The 16465-nt window shown below is 47.6% G+C and overlaps 1 protein-coding gene across 1 annotated transcript in view; it reads right to left on the reverse strand.

Annotated features, from left to right (window-relative positions):
- Positions 1-16465, reverse strand: part of G3BP2 (G3BP stress granule assembly factor 2) — a 113880-nt gene that overhangs the window by 80966 nt on the left and 16449 nt on the right. The window lies entirely within an intron of this gene.

Here is a 16465-nt window from a genome sequence, read left to right on the forward strand (position 1 = left end):
GTAATCTGTGCTCCACCTGGGGCCAGTCATTGTAATAGGTATATGTAAGGGTATACAACTACTTTAACCACCTGACCCCTTCATGACCAGGCAATTTTTTGATGTTCATCACTGCGCACCTTTAACTGGCAACTGTACGCAAATTAAAATAAATTTTTTTTTTTAAACACAAATAGTTTTCTTTTGGGGGTATTTGATCACTATTGGGTTATTTCTTGCTATACAAGTTAAAAAAAAAAAATATATATATACATAAATATATATATATATATACACACACACACACACACACACACACACACACACATTTCCACTTTGCGATGAAACATTCAAATTTCATTATAACATTTAGGACAATATAGTTTGAAGTCTTTGGTTAAAAAAAAAAAAATCCCAGTAAGTGTAAATTGAAGAAAATGAACTTTTTTTGCAGGTAACAAAAAAACTTGCATTTAGTATTTTTTGAAAGGTGCCTGGAAAGCATTGCAAGTACAATCAGCAGCTTGCTGATACCATGCAGGTCTCCTGTAGACTGTCAGTGAAAGCTGTCAGTTTTACACTGACATGAAGAATCAATGAACTACCACAGTATGGTAGTTCGGTGAGAACTACAAGGCAAAAGCTACCAAGGTTGCTGATAGTTGTAGTCCATTCATTCACAGAACACTGAATGAATGATGTGGCCGGTTTTCTTTACATTGTGGCAGTGAGTGGGGGCTGGTACATTTGTAACATGTTAACACCCCGAATATGGGTGTAACAGGTTACAAAAAGGTGAACTTATCCTTTAAATGGTTTGTTTGATAGTTATAGCATCTACAAACTATGGCATATGTTTAAAAAGCGATCAATCCTGATGTACTGAGGGGGCCTGTCATTTAAGGCCTTTAAAATACCAGAACAGTACAGATCCCCTTTTAGGAAAGTAGACAGTTTAAAGCATTAAAAAATCATGGCGAGTCTATTGAATTTTTTTTTTTTTTAAAGAAATCACACACTGTCACCATATAACAGTAACTGTTGTGCCAGGGATACAGACTGGTGACAGTATGCTAAAAAAAAAAAAAATTAGAAAACCTTTTCTTTAAAGAGGAAGTAAACTCAGCCAAAAAAGAAAAAAACCTGTAAAAGACAAAAGGCATAATGAGCTGGTATGCGTCGCATACTAGTTCATTATGAAGTACTTTCCTTAAAACGAAGCCCCCGCAGTGTCGCCCACTCAGCGACAGACGGCCGACATGTTCGGCCGTCTTGCTTCCTGGTTCGCGTCCTACAGCCATCTGATTGGCAGGAGGCACGATTACATCACTCCCGCGCATGCGCGAGGGAGCCGCCGTTTACGGCACAGGGCTCTGAAGGAACGTCACGGGTGGCCGTTCCTTCAGAGCGCAAGCGCCGATGACCTCATCGGCTGCATGCACTGTAAATATCTCCTAAAAAACGGTGCATGTTTAGGAGATATTTATAGCACCTAAAGTACCGTATTTTCCGGCGTATAAGACGACTGGGCGTATAAGACGACCCCCCCCCTAATTTTTATCTACCGGTAATACTTATACTTAGGTTACTTTGGAGATATTATACTCGGCGTATAAGACGACCCCCCATTTTTGGGGGATTTTTTTGAGGTTCAAAAGTAGTCTCATACGCCAGAAAATACAGTAAGCCTTAATATAGGCTTACCTGCAGGTAAAAGTCTTTAAAAGTGGGTTTACAACCACTTTAATTTAACTTTTAACATACAGTTCTTAACTGTCACAAATGAGTTGCATCCATAACTGTGATAACTGGGGATCTGTGATTGGGACAGGTAATGTGATAGCTGTGGGCCAGTTACAGCATCACTTAATAGGAAACAGCTTTTATGAATGACATTTTATAACCGTTTTGTTAGGCTCCTTGCACACGAACGATCAGATCAGATTTGCCTGTCAGTTTTTTTAGGCGGATCTGATCGGATCCTCCATGATCCGCTGACACCCGCTGCCATCCGATCCTGTCCGTGAAATCTGGACAGATGGAAAACCTGTTTTCCATCCGTCCAGGGGATCGGATGAGAGCGGACAGGCGGTCCGCTCTCGTCCGATTCCCCATAGAGAGCAGCGTGGCTCTGACACCTTCCTCTCCGCACACAGTGCTGAGACGGAGCTGTCATCCGCCTGCTCAGCGGGGATCAGCGGATCGATCCCCGCTGAGGAAAGAACGGAGCTCATCGCAACGTGGATCGTGTGAAAGGACCCTTAATATTGCGATTGCCTTCAGGGGCCGGGTGTCGGGATCCACAATCTGTTGTGTACGGTGGACACGGTTGCTGAAGTGGCATGCTGCATGCCCCTAATCCTAGAAAATGCTCAATGACTGTACTGTGGGAGGTTGGCAAGTGGTTACCATAATTGGGTAGCATATACTGAGAAGACAACTAGAACTAGTAAATAAAATAATTAAACCACTGAGGTTTCTGTTAGGCTAGAGGAAAAATATTGGAAGTGACAAGGCAACTATTTTTCCCTAAATGTCTTTCAGGACAGCACCTTGAGAGATGGCTCCTCCCACTTGTCAACAGGAAACGCCAATCTTTAAAAAGGAGGCTTCTCCCCACAGCTCCTCAGCTTTTGTTTCCCCTCCAGCCCGAGGAACACCTAAGTGGGGAGTCAGGGGCTCTCAAGGTACTGTCCTGAGAGACCAGGCTCCCTGCCTCCCACCTACCTTATTCTCTTCTTTTGGAGAGTCCGTTCCTCCCATCCACACGAACGTTAGTGATGGGCTCCCTCTTCCGTGCTGGGGGAGAGCCGGTACGGCCCGTGAAGTGCAGCTCCTGGGCGGCGGCAGCTGGTGGAGGATCCCCTTTTTTCCCCCGCCGTTCTACTCAAAATTGTCGCCGCATTTCCGGATACGAGTAGTGTCTCACCCAGCCAGAAGTGAGGCATCCGGTGAGGGGCGGCGCTCATGGAGCAGGCGTGCAGCGTCACTTCCGCCGGAAGCGCAGGGGGCAAGGGGAGGAACAGAGCTGGTGCTCATTTCCGTTTCGGCGCAAGGGCGCTCCAGAAACGGCATCCTTCGCCAACGGGCGCCGCTATGGATGTGGTCTTCACAGCAAGTGGGACAGGCACCAGCAAGGCCCAGGTAAGGGGTGATTGTGTGCTTACCTTTGCTACTGTGGGGTCTCTCTCCTTCTCCCCCCTGGGTGCCTGTCTGGGCACATGGAATTTTCCTGTGCACTTGGGTGACCCTGAGAGTAATGGGTTGACTCATTAGGATGGTTGTCTTTTTTCTTTTCTTTATGGCAGGCTAAGAGATCTGACATGATGGTTAAAAAGAAATGTCCTTCATGCAAGGCGAAATTACCTGAAGGTTGGAAGAAAGCACTTTGTCAGACATGCGTTGACTCCCTAGTTAAAGAGGAAGCGTCTACGACATGCATCGATTTAATTGCATCAGTTAGAAAGGAGCTGGATGCTACCATACAATCCTTTCGTTCCTCTCTAACACAGAGCCATCCACCTCACAATCCTCTTTTAGGGCTCACAGTCAATCCCTTTGGTAGGAGTGGTTATAGGGCCTCCTATCCAAGAGGGACTTTCCCCCTCTCATTCCAAGGAAGATTCGGAGGAAGGAGTAGAAAATATACCCTCAAAATACAAACTGTCTTTGGAACAAGTGGATGGTTTGTTAAAGGCAGTTTTATATTACTTTAGGCTTAGGAAAAGAGAAAGGAATTATCCCTACATGATAGGATGTATGCAGGACTGGGTGAGCCTACAATAAAGTGGCACCTTTCCGCTGCACTCCAGCTCGGCTGGCACAGTTTCTGGGTTACCAGGGAAAACAAAACCTTTCTTCCAGAAGAAAAGAAAAAAATCCAGAATGTAGTAGCTATGCTACTGGCAAATCAGGAAATGGTCAGAAGAGTTATGTCACCCCTTGGAACCCTAACAGCGACCATACCAGCCATTCAATGGGCAAGACTCCATTTCAGACCACTCCAAAGTTTCCTACTAAAGTTTTGAGATCACAGTCCAAAAACCCTGGACACAAAAGTAAAAATCCCCACCAAAATGTAAAAAGGACCCTCTGGTGGTGGAGAAATCAAGCAACTTTGTCAAGTGGCTTACTTTGGACCTTTCCGGTCAAAAGAAGAGTCACACAACAGATGCCAGCATGTAGGGATGGGGGAGACCACTGGGATCAGAATCTGTCACAAGGTGTTTGGTCCCAGACCAAGGCAAGGAGGTCCTCAAACTGGAGAGAGTTAAAAAAACAGTCGCTTGGGCTGCCTTTTCTCTGAACCTCCAGGGATTCCGTGTGCAGAGCTTATCGGACACCACGACTGTGGCTTATTTAAACAAGGGGGCATGAGAAGCAGGACCCTTCAGTGGCTGTCAACCGAAATCCTGGAGTGGGCAGAAACTGGATTTTTGACTTCCCGTAAAATCCTTCTCTCTTAAGTGCATTGACGGACGAAGCCTTGGGGACTTGTTCTTTTCTGCTGTTCCCACTCATTTTATGGCACTGCTTTGGGAAGTCCCTACTGATATGGATCAGAGGACTGCGTCCCGTCAGTGAACGTTGGAAAAAAACTGGATTTTTGACTTCCCGTAAAATCCTTCTCTTAAGTGCATTGACGGACGAAGTCCTCAGATCCATATGAGTAGGGTTATACTGCCCCCTACAGGAGTAGGGCACTAGGCAACAAAAAAAAAAAAAGTCCAGGCTACACCTATGGGCAGTCCCGGAGGGTACATCCCCTCTCCTGCATGGGATGTCAGTTTTGTATCAAAAGCAACACTAACCCAACTCAAAAGGGGAGGGTACTGCGTCCATCAATGAACTTGAGAAAAGGATTTTACCGCAAGTCAAAAATCGAGTTTTTTCTGTCGTCCCGACATCCCAAAGCAGTGCCATAAAATGAGGGGTGGGAACAGCAGAAAAGAACAAGTCCCCAAGGCTAAACATAGCCAACCAGGCAACATAGGAATCAGAACAAAAGATGAAGCCCCCTGAAACAAACAGTAAAACACCGTCAAGGAAGGTCGATAGCCTTCCAGACAGCAGCCAGCAAAACTTTTCGGCCAAAAGAGTCATCTGCAGATGCCAGCACATCCACCTCAAAATTTGGTAAAAGGTGCGGACAACCAGGTAGCAGTCTTGCAACTGGAAGCACAGACGCCTGTATGGCAAAAAGCCCAGGAAGCACTAGGCACCCGAGTCGAAGGCGCCTAAACAGGAAAAGGTAGGACCACAGTCTGTCCGATCCATCTGGAAACAGTCACAGCAGACACAGGCAGCCCTGTTCTAGGGCCATCCGTGAGTACAGAGAGCGAACTTGACTCACGAAAAGACTCAGTCGCCATGTACACCTTGAGTGCCTGAACTATATACAGAGTATGCAATGCATCTTCCTCAGGATGTTTGGGCTTAGGACAAAAGACGGAAATGCAATGCCCTCGTTCCAAGTGAACACTAGATACCAACTTCGAAGGGAAGGACAGATCCGGACGAAGTACCATTTGTATGCATATACCAACATATGGGGAGAATGACAGGACAATGTCACAAGTGCCAACCACCTGCGTGCAGAGTGACCGCAACCAAGGAGGCCACCTTCTGTACAGAGGTAGGCAGGGGATCACCCCCGAATACTTGCAAAAGGAGGTTCTTGAAGAACCAAGTGCACCAAATTAAGGTCCCCACTCTGAGACGGAGGTCACACCGGAAGTACCAAAAGGGAAGCACCCCCTGGAAGAAGTTACGCACCAGGGAACAGGCGGCCAATGGCCTTTGGAAGAAAATTGCCAAAGCCTAAAACCTGACCCTTAATAGTACCAAGGCCAAATTTTGATCAACACCCAGATGAAGGAAAGCCAAGATCTGGGCCATGAGGAAGAGCGAGGGGGAGCCCAAAGAGACTCTCACCACGCAATATACGACTTTCTTGTACAATTAAAAAAAAAAAAAAAATCCTCCTAAAAGTTGCTTTCCACACTTTAAGCAGTGTGGAAATCACTGAAGCAGACCTTCAGCACCTGGCTTTCAACAGCCAAGCTGATAAAGCCAGTGACCGTAAAGCAGGATGGAAGAGTGGCCCCGGAGGCAAATCCTCCCTGAGAGGAAACCTCCGAATACCTGCGGCTAGCCTGACCAGGTCGGTGTACCAAGCTCGGCGAGGCCAGTCCGGAGCCACAGAATCCCTTCCGTCTCGATACTGCGAAGAAGTCTTGGCAGCAACGAGAGGAGGAAAGGCAGACAGCAGCTGATACTGACCTTGGCCCAGTCGGGACCGCTCACAAACGACAATGCCTGAGTCATCCTTGCGCAGTTCTCAGCATCGTGCATGTGGAACTTAACAAAGGTCCTCGACTACGACAGAACCCATGGTGCCACCAGCGCATCTGCCAGAGGGTCCCAGAAGCAGGCCACAACCTCTGCACTATCCTGCAGATGTGACGCCAACAGATCTACAGCTGGAGTGCCCCAAACCTCCGGATGAAGGGACCATTCCCCTGCATCCAAGGCAGGGGGACAGAGGCAATCCGCCTGCCAATTGTCCACACCCCGGAAGGGAACAATGAAGAGAGCTGGGGAAAAAAAAAAAAAAAGTCGCTCAGGCCAACGAAGAATGCCTTTCACTTCCATGACTGCAGGGACACCATTGGTGCCCCCTTGGTGAATGACATAAGCCAGGGTTGTGGCGTAATCCCATTGAATGCGCACTGGACAGCTGCAGGTGCCTGGTCCAGTGAACCAGGCAAAGCCGTATCACTCAGCTCCAGGACATTAATAAGCCACCTGGACCCTCCAGGGACCATACTCCCTAAGCAGAGAACCTGCCAAGGACTCCTCCCCCACCCGGACAAGCTTGCATCCGCAGTGACAATTGTTCAGTAAAAAGGGGAGGAAGGATTCAAGATCAAGACTCCCTGGTCACCCAGGTCAGTCAGAACCAAACGTCCAGAGAGTTTGGATTCCAGTCCCAATTGAAAAGTATTGCCTTCTGGGGGATCCTTGAGCAAAAGGGATCGGCTCGAAAGATGGACACCATCAGTCCCAGCACTTGCATGCAGGTCCGAAGTGATGACCCTGTGCTGGACAGTAACAGTTGACCGCAGTCTTAAGGTCCAAGAGTTATTTCCCCGGAGGGAGAAGCACCCTGACAAAGAACGAGTCCAAAGTCAGGCCCAGATAGTCCAGTCTCATGGGACCAGGGAGGACTTCTGAAGGTTCACAACCCACCCGAACTCCTCCAGAGTTCACATGGTGACTTCTAAATTTGTCATTAGCACTGTAGGGGGACTCCACACAGAAACCGATCAGCCAGGAACCCAGGACCAATACACCCCGCTGCCGCAACCGCAATAGGGCCGGAACCAACACCGTTGTGAAGACCCAAGGAGCAGAAGTGAGACCAAGAGTAATGCCACAAACCCATAGAGCCCCACGGAAAAAACTGAGACCCCGTTGGGGTCCTTCACACAACGGGATGTGAAGGTAGGCATCTTTAATGTCTATGGAGGCCAGGAATCCCACTGATGTGGGGAAACTACCATCATGCGAACCGATACTATCTTGAATTTTTGATCCGCACGGAACCATCAAGGGCCAGTAGGTCCAGCCTTGTTGAACCAGAGCCTTCACTGCCCCACAGAGCGCCTGCAGGCGATCCAGGGACAGCCGTACATTGGAAAGGAAAACCTTACTGGAAAAAGCGGATCAAAGCTCGATCATGCAACTGGACTACATGACCTCCTGAACCCAGCTGCCCAAGATGCGGGCCAGCCGCAGGTCCAAGAACGGACAAAGACACCCCCCCTACCCCATATATGGGTGAGGACGCACCTTCAGGCAGAGGAGGCCTTGTCCACGGGTCTGGAAAAACGATCTTATGCTCGCTAGACTAGGGCGTTTAGAACCACCTTAGGAAGAATCAACGGACTTCGCCACACCGACTGTCCCTGAGGGACGAATAAACTGTTTGTGAGCCCTTCATATCAATGATATGAAGTATGCCAATATTCTATACTGAAAAACAGCCCCACACCCTGGATGTTCCCACCTCCAAACTTCACTGTTGGTATGGTGTTTCTGGGGCAATTTTACCTCAAAACATGGTGTGTATTAAAGCACCCAGAGTTATTTTGGTCTCATCTGACCAAACTATAGTCTCCCAGTATTTCACAGGCTTGTCTAAATGTTGTTCAGAAAAAAAATTTAAAACAGCTTCAACATGCTTTTTCTTCAGCAATGGAGTCTTGCATGATGGTTGAGTGCATTACTTAGTTTCTTTGAGAAACCTGGAATTAGCAGGTACAATTGTTTCAATCGCTCTACAAGTTGTCCTTGGCTCGTGAACTGTTCCTATAAATTTCACTCTTTCAGAAATCTTGGCCGGTTTATGGCGACATGTTTTTTCCACTTTCAGATTATGGTCCCAACAGTGCTCAATAGAGCTGCACGGTTCTGGATAAAATGAGAATTACTATTTTTTGCTTAGCATAAAGATCGATTCTCGGCGCAACATTTTTTACATTATACAAAAAAATTGGGCTAACTTTACTGTGTAGTTTTTTTTTTAAAGTGTATTTTTTCCCAAAAAACTACATTTAAAAGACTTCTGCGCAAATAAAGTGTAAAAAAAAAAAAAAAAAAACCATTGCAACGATCGCCATTTTATTCTCTAGGGTCTAGGCAAAAAAAATGTATGTTTGCGGGCTTTAAGTCATTTTCTAGCAAAAAATAGAACTTAACATAAAATTCTTCTCTGAGTCCTGTGACAGTTGCCGCCGATCCGTATAAGCCTTCACTTTTGGGTAATGGCGCCTTCTGCAGGAGTAAGCTAGACAGATAGAAATGATAATACAAAAAACTTTTCTATACTTAGGACACACCTCTAGGGGGCCGTCCCCCAGCCATTATCCCTGATCCAGTCACAACTGGTCCTCAGATTATAGCAAGCAGTACCGGAAGGCAATAACCCCCAGATCCAAAAAAAGCAGAGGGGTGGGGGCAGCGACTGTCAGAGGACTCAGAGAAAAGAATTTTACGGTAAGTTCTTACAAAAATTCTATTTCCTCTTACGTCCTCTGACAGTCGCCGCCGATCCATATAAGCCTTCACTACTGGGACGTCCCAAAGCAGTGCAGGTGTGAGGGGTGGGAAGATGCAACCAACTGAAAAAAGGTAATGAAAAAACACCCCAAGGAAGAGACGCAAAAAAATATGTCTCTGCAAACAACCGACGCACCTCAAAACTTTGCAGCCAAGGGAAGGATGTCATAATATCAATTCTGTAGAATTGTGTGAAAGAATGCACAGACGACAAGGTCGCCGCTTTGCACACCTGAGCCAGAGCAGCCTGATGGCGAAAAACCCAAGAGACGCTGATGGCTCCAGTAGAAAAGGCCTTTACAGGGAAAGGAGGAACCTGACCATCGATGGAAGAGGCCTGAAACAAAAACGTCAGTCTGATCCACGGAGAAAAGCTGGCCGTGGCCGAGCCCTTCCGAGGTCCCTCAGGAAGAACAAACAGGGAATCAGACTGCCCAACAGATGCCGCGGCAGCCAGGAAAACCCTGACCGCCCAGGCCACATTCAAGGAATGCAAAGCTATCTCCTGGAGATGCTCGGGCTTCTCACAAGCGAAGGCTGCACAATATCCTCGTGGAGGTGGAACGAAGAAACCACCTTGGGAATAAGAAAAAGAAAGCCTAATGCGCTGCCACTAAGTATTGAAAGAGATGATAGGTAGAGCAATAAAAAAAAAAAAAAAAAATGAAGAAAAAAAGCTGCCAATCCTAGTAGTGTCACCACATACTGAACGGATATGAAAGTAAAGATGAATCGGCGATAAATTCATAAAGATAATAATGAGTGTCCCACTCCAGGGAAAAGTAACTAAAAAGGTGGGTAACAGTGATAAAAAGCATCTTCAAACAAATTGGTGGATAACAGTGTTGAATAAAAGATAGTGTGCTGATATCAGGTACTTCACCTACCTCCCTCTCCGACATTCTCCTCTTTTGAGGTGCATTGCATTCGTTTTTCTCCTGTTTCTTTAAAAATCTCTGTCATTTACCGGCCCCCTGGACCAGTATCCACATTCCTTGATGACTTTTCTGCCTGGCTACCCTACTTTCTCTGTTCTGATATCCCCACAATCATTTTTGGTGACTAGTTAATGCCAATACTACTACTGCTTCTAAACTTCTCAGCCTAACCTCATCTCTTGACCTGAAGCAATGGATACAGTCTCCTACACACTCCACTGGCAACACCCTTGACCTTGTCTTCTCCTGTCTATGCACTCCCTGCAACCTCTCCCACTCTCTGATAACCACCTTATTAGTTTCACATATTCCCTGTCTTCCACTTCCTCTCCCTCCAACCGCCTAACAGTTACCCGTAGAAACCTTCGCCACCTCAACCCTTCTATGCTCTACTCTGCCACTGACCATCTATATGACAAAATATCACCCTTATGCCCCAACCTAGCCATTTCCATCTATAACAGCTCGCTGTCATCCTCTCTAGACAAGCTCGCTCCCCTCACTACACGCAGAATTCGGCCCCGACCCCTACAACCCTGGCAAACAGACAACACCCGAAAGCCTCAAAAAATGTAGCCACGCTCTTGAGCGCCTGTGGCGTAAGACCAAGTCCCTGGATGACTTCAACAAATATAAATCTGCCCTTCTAAAATATTATCCCTGCCTCCTCACTGCCAAGCAAACCTGTTTTACCACGCTCATCCAAACATTATCTTCTAGTCCCCGTCATCTCTTCTCTACCTTTAACTTTCTACTCTGTCCTCCACCAACTCCACCCTCTAACTCGCTCACTGCCCAGGAGATCGCCAATCACTTCAAAAATAAGATACAATTCGCGAGGAGATTTCCAATGTGCAGAAACCTCCCCCACTTACCAACCCATATCCACAGGTACAATCATTACTTCACTCGTTCCACCCTACTAGTATTAACAAGGTTGCTGTACTTTTATCTAACACCCATCTAACCACCTGCACCCTGGATCCTGCTCCCTCGCACATGCTACACTCACCCTCTGACTCTATTCTGCGCTCTCTAACTCACATCTTCAACCTCTCCCTCTCTTCTGGCATATTCTCTAAAACATGCGCTAGTCACTTCCATTCTTAAAAAGCCCTCACTGGACCTCACCAACCGCCCCATCTCCTTACTCCCCTTCTCCTCCAAACTCCTTGAATGATTGGTCTACAACCAACTGAGTGACCCATCTAAGAATCTTCTTGATCCCCCTTCAGTCTGGATTTCGCCCTCAAAATTCCACTGAAACTGCTCTCCTTAAACTCACAAATGACCTACTAACAGCTAACACCAATGGACACTATTCTGTACTACTACTCCCGGACCTCTCTGCTGCCTTTGACACAGTAGAGAACCCCCTCCTCAAAAAACTCACTCCTTTGGCCTCCGTGACCGTACTCTTCACTGGTTCTCATCCTACCTATCCCAACGCACCTTCAGTGCTACTTACAACTCTCCTACCTCCTCTCCTCTTCCTTTGTCGGGGTCCCCCAAGGTTCTGTCCTTGGACCTCTCTTTTTCTCAATCTACACTTGCTCCCTGGGTCAGCCGATTGCCTCCCATGGCTTTCAATATCATCTCTACGCCGATGACACCCAAATCTATCTCTCCACCCCTCAGCTCACTCCTTCAGTCTCCTCATGCATCACCAGCTTACTAACAGACATATCAACCTGGATGTCACATCACTTCCTCAAACTCAACCTGTCCAAAACCGAGCTCATGGTATTCTCTCCCCCACGGTCCTCTTCCCCCGACTTCTCTGTCAACATCAACGGCACAACTATCAACCCGTCCACCCATGCCAAGGTACTAGGTATAATCCTGGACTCTGAACTAGCCTTTCAGCCACACATCCAGTCACTGTCCAAAGCTTGCCGCCTCAACCTCCGCAACATCTCCAAGATACGTCCCTTCCTAAGCAATGATGCCACAAAGCTTCTAATCCACTCCCTGGTCATCTCATCTCGATTACTGCAACTCCATTCTCATTGGCTTACCTTTAAAAAGACTATCCCCCCCTTCAGTCCATCATGAACACTGCTGCCAGGCTCATCCACTTTGCAAACCGCTCTGTGTCTGCTACCCCGCTTTGCCAATCCCTCCATTGGCTGCCACTCAACCAACAAATTAAATTCAGGCTACTAACCATAACCTACAAAGTCATCCATAACTTGGCGCCCAGCTACATCACTAATCTGGTCTCAAAATACCAACCAACTCGTTGTCTTCGTTCCTCCTGCTCTCTAGCTCCCTTGTAACCACTTTCCATGCCCGCCTCCAGGACTTCTCCCGAGCTTCACCCATCCTCTGGAATGCTCTACCCCCATCTGTCCGACTATCTCCAACTTTGACTACTTTCAGACGATCCCTGAAAACACATCTCTTCAGAGAAACCCATCTGGCAACCACCCAACAACTGTGCTCTTATTTTCTCCATCAGCCCATCCCCCACAGTTATTACCTCTTGACCATCCCTCTTAGATTGTAAGCTCTAGCGTGCAAGATCCTCTGATTCCTACTGTATTAAAGTGTATTGTATTTGTACTGTCTACCCTCAAGTAGTAAAGCGCTGTGTAAACTGTCGGCGCTATACAAATACTATATAATAATAATAACAAACATAATTCACACTGTAGACAAATATATCTGTGATATATAATAGTGATAAATATGTGCAAAAAACAAGTGCAAATGAGCAGTAATAAAGTGCACTAGTGATAATCAATATTAAATCATTGTTGCGTGATTGAACAGTGATAACATAAGGTGCTGTGTTGAAAAACTAGGATATTGCTATTTTTATTGCTGTATTTATTCATTATGATATTTTTATGATGCAGATTGTTATTACTATAGTATTTATTCATTATACCGTGTGTGTGTGTGTGTGTGTGTGTGTGTGTGTGTGTGTGTGTGTGTGTGTGTGTGTGTGTGTGTGTGTGTGTGTGTGTGTGTGTGTGTGTGTGTGTGTGTGTGTGTGTGTGTGTGTGTGTGTGTGTGTGTGTGTGTGTGTGTGCAGACCAAAAGTTTCGACACCTTCTCATTCAAAGAGTTTTCTTTATTTTCATGACTATGAAAATACTGAAGGCATTAAAACTATGAAATAACACATGTGGAATTATATACATAACAAAAAAGTGTGAAACTGAAAATTTGTCATATTCTTGGTTCTTTAAAGTAGCCACCTTTTGCTTTGCACACTCTTGGCATTCTCTTTATGAGCTTCAAGAGGTAGTCACCTGAAATGGTCTCCCAACAGTCTTGAAGGAGTTCCCAGAGATGCTTCGCACTTGTTGGCCCTTTTGCCTTCACTCTGCGATCCAGCTCACCCCAAACCATCTCGATTGGGTTCAGGTCCGGTGACTGTGGAGGCCAGATCATCTGGCGCAGCACCCCATCGCTCTCCTTGGTCAAATAGCCCTTACACAGCCTGGAGGTGTGTTTGGGGTCATTGTCCTGTTGAAAAATAAATGGTCCAACTAAAAAACGCAAACCGGATGAAATAGCATGCCGCTGCAAGATACTGTGGTAGCCATGCTGGTTCAGTATGCCTTCAATTTTGAATAAATGCCCAACAGTGTCACCAGCAAAGCACCCCCACACCATCACACCTCCTCCTCCATGCTTCACGGTGGGAACCAGGCATGTAGAGTCCATCCGTTCACCTTTTCTGCATCACACAAAGACACGGTGGTTGGAACCAAAGATCTCAAATTTGGACTCAGACCAAAAGCACAGATTTCCACTGGTCTAATGTCCATTCCTTGTGTTCTTTAGCCCAAACAAGTCTCTTCTGCTTGTTGCCTTTCTTTAGCAGTGGTTTACTAGCAGATATTCTACCATGAAGGCCTGATTCACACAGTCTCCTCTTAACCGTTCTAGAGATGTGTCTGCTGCTAGAACTCCCGTGTGCCATTGACCTGGTCTCTAATCTGAGCTGCTGTTAACCTGCGATTTCTGAGGCTGGTGACTCGGATGAACTTATCCTCCGCAGCAGCGGTGACTCGGTCTTCCTTTCCTGGGGCGGTCCGCATGTGAGCCAGTTTCTTTGTAGCGCTTTATGGTTTTTGTGACTGCACTTTGGGAAAACCTTGAAAGTGTCCCCATTTTTCGGACTGACTGACCTTCATTTCTTAAAGAACCACAACCGACCACAACCACCGGGCACAAGACGTGCCCAGGACTTCTCCCCAGCCCGACAGGCTGGCATTTGTGGTGAACACCGTCCACAACAGAGGCCGAAAGGACTTGCCCTGTGTCAGGGTCGGCAACCAGAGCCACCACAAAGGATCCGACCGCAGCCGGTGGAACAGAGAAACTACCTGCCAATGACAGGCATCCTGCCTCACCTGGCCAGCTGCAAAAGCCGAAACAAGACCCAGAGACCGCACATAGGACCGCGAGGAGGAGGAGGAATTGTCGTCCCTGAGGGACCCGATCTGGTCCCTCCGGAACCAGGGTTAGCCAACTGGAAGAAAAAACTCACGCCTGAGCAGAGTCCAGAACCATCCCCAGGTAATGAAGACGACCTGAAGGAGTCAGTGCCGACCAATGAAAATGGACGTTCCACCAGAACTCCCGGAGTGTCTGAAACCGGCATGGTCAGAAAACTCGACAAAGATGCACACAAGCTCGACCTGAACAGGAGGTCAGCCAGATAAAAGAGCACGCAATCTCCTTTAAATGCAGTAAGGCCCGCACTGGGGCCAAAATCTTGGTGAAAAACCTGGGAGCCGAAGCGACACCGAAGGGTAGCACCAGAAATCTGGCCAGCTCCCCCGCCACTGCGAAGCGGAGACATCTCTGAGAACCCTCGTAGATAGGGATGGGTAGAAACTCATCCAGCAAGGCGATGGGAGGCCAGGAAGTCCCCTGGATCCAATGATGCCACCACCGGCTTTGAGGGATTCCATCCAGAACTCCAGCACCCGCAAAAAACGGTTTAGAGACTGCAAGCCCCGAAGCGGACGCACTGTGCCCCCTGTTCTGGGCACTGAGAACAGGATGGAAGAAAAAAAAAAAAAATGTGAAACCTGTCCCGTGAAGACACGGGCACAAAGACTCCTTGGGCAAGCAGAACATGCACCGCCCCCCATGAGAACCCTGAGACGAGCAGGAGGCAGCTGGAGAGCAGACAGGAAGAACCTGTCTACGGGGCAAGATCGAAAACTGATCTTGTACCCTGAAAAAGAAGCAACTCGTGAACCCCCGTCCTGAATACTGGAGAAGCAGGGAAAATGAAAGCAACACAGACATCCCCCCACCCCTACGACGGCCCTAACGTGCCTATCAGACAGATCTGTAAACTGGCATTGAGGTGGATTTAGTCAGCCCAGAGACAGTGTGGTCCACGTAAGGGGACACCGTCCAACGTCTGATCACGGCCTCCTAAAAAGGGATAGCGGTGGAAAAAGACGCTCAGGCACCACCAGCATATGTGTAATGCGATGTCACCGGCGATACACATGTTTGCAAAAATTCAGAGGGCAGGGAAACCTGACCCGACGTTAGGGCACTTCGGAACCCAAAAGCAGCCCTTGTACTTGACTGAGAGGACTCATCGTCAAGATTGAATTTCCGTAATGGCGCTATTGAGGATAGCTTATGGCAGCGCGTCCCCGTGCTACCAAGGAGGAAGATTCTTCCCCCCTTCTCACAAGCGGAGGACATGGACCCCACAGGAGGGACATCATCCGTTGCAACCATTCAGGCTCGGAGTCCGAGGACTGGGAGGGCACAGGCCGTAATTTTTTTTTTTTTTTTTTTAAAGAGCACTCCGCAGATCCACCATGGATGCAAAAAAAGTGCAAAGAGCAGCAGAAAACGGAGACCAGGGAAGAGGCTTCAGGAATGCCCGAAGCCCCCACCAGGCCTGTGGGGGAATTTTCGGTCTGGGAGTCCAGAAAGCCAAGAAAAAATAAATGGGACGCTGGCCCTTTAAAATCGGCAGTTCCTGCGGAACCCCACCGCAGCCTGCATTGTTCAAAAATAATAATTTCGGCAGAAAAATGCCTTTGGCATTAGTAAAAATCCCCCCACAATTTCATAAACTGTCACAGACTGCTCCGAGGTAAAATGGAGGGAAAGAGGAAGTGACCTCACGCCCATAGAGGCCTAGCCCAGGAGCCACAATAAAATGGTGCCTAATGAACACATCTAAAAAGGCACCAGCAAGATGGCCGCCCGCCCTTACTAGGCATGTGCCCTTACCCAAGATGGTGCCCGATCGGCAGCAAGGCAGTATACATGACATGGCTGATGCCCACACACAGAGCCCATTGACCTGCCCTCACCTAAAATGGCAGCCACGCTAAAACGGCGCCAAACTGAGCGCACACACACAGTCTGGCTACCACAGGGGACCCTAGGGAGACCCCGCACCGCTATGGAGCCCCTCCCAAAAC

This window comes from Pelophylax lessonae, assembly GCF_965119305.1.
Source record: "Pelophylax lessonae genome assembly, chromosome: 1".
Lineage (NCBI taxonomy): Eukaryota > Metazoa > Chordata > Amphibia > Anura > Ranidae > Pelophylax > Pelophylax lessonae.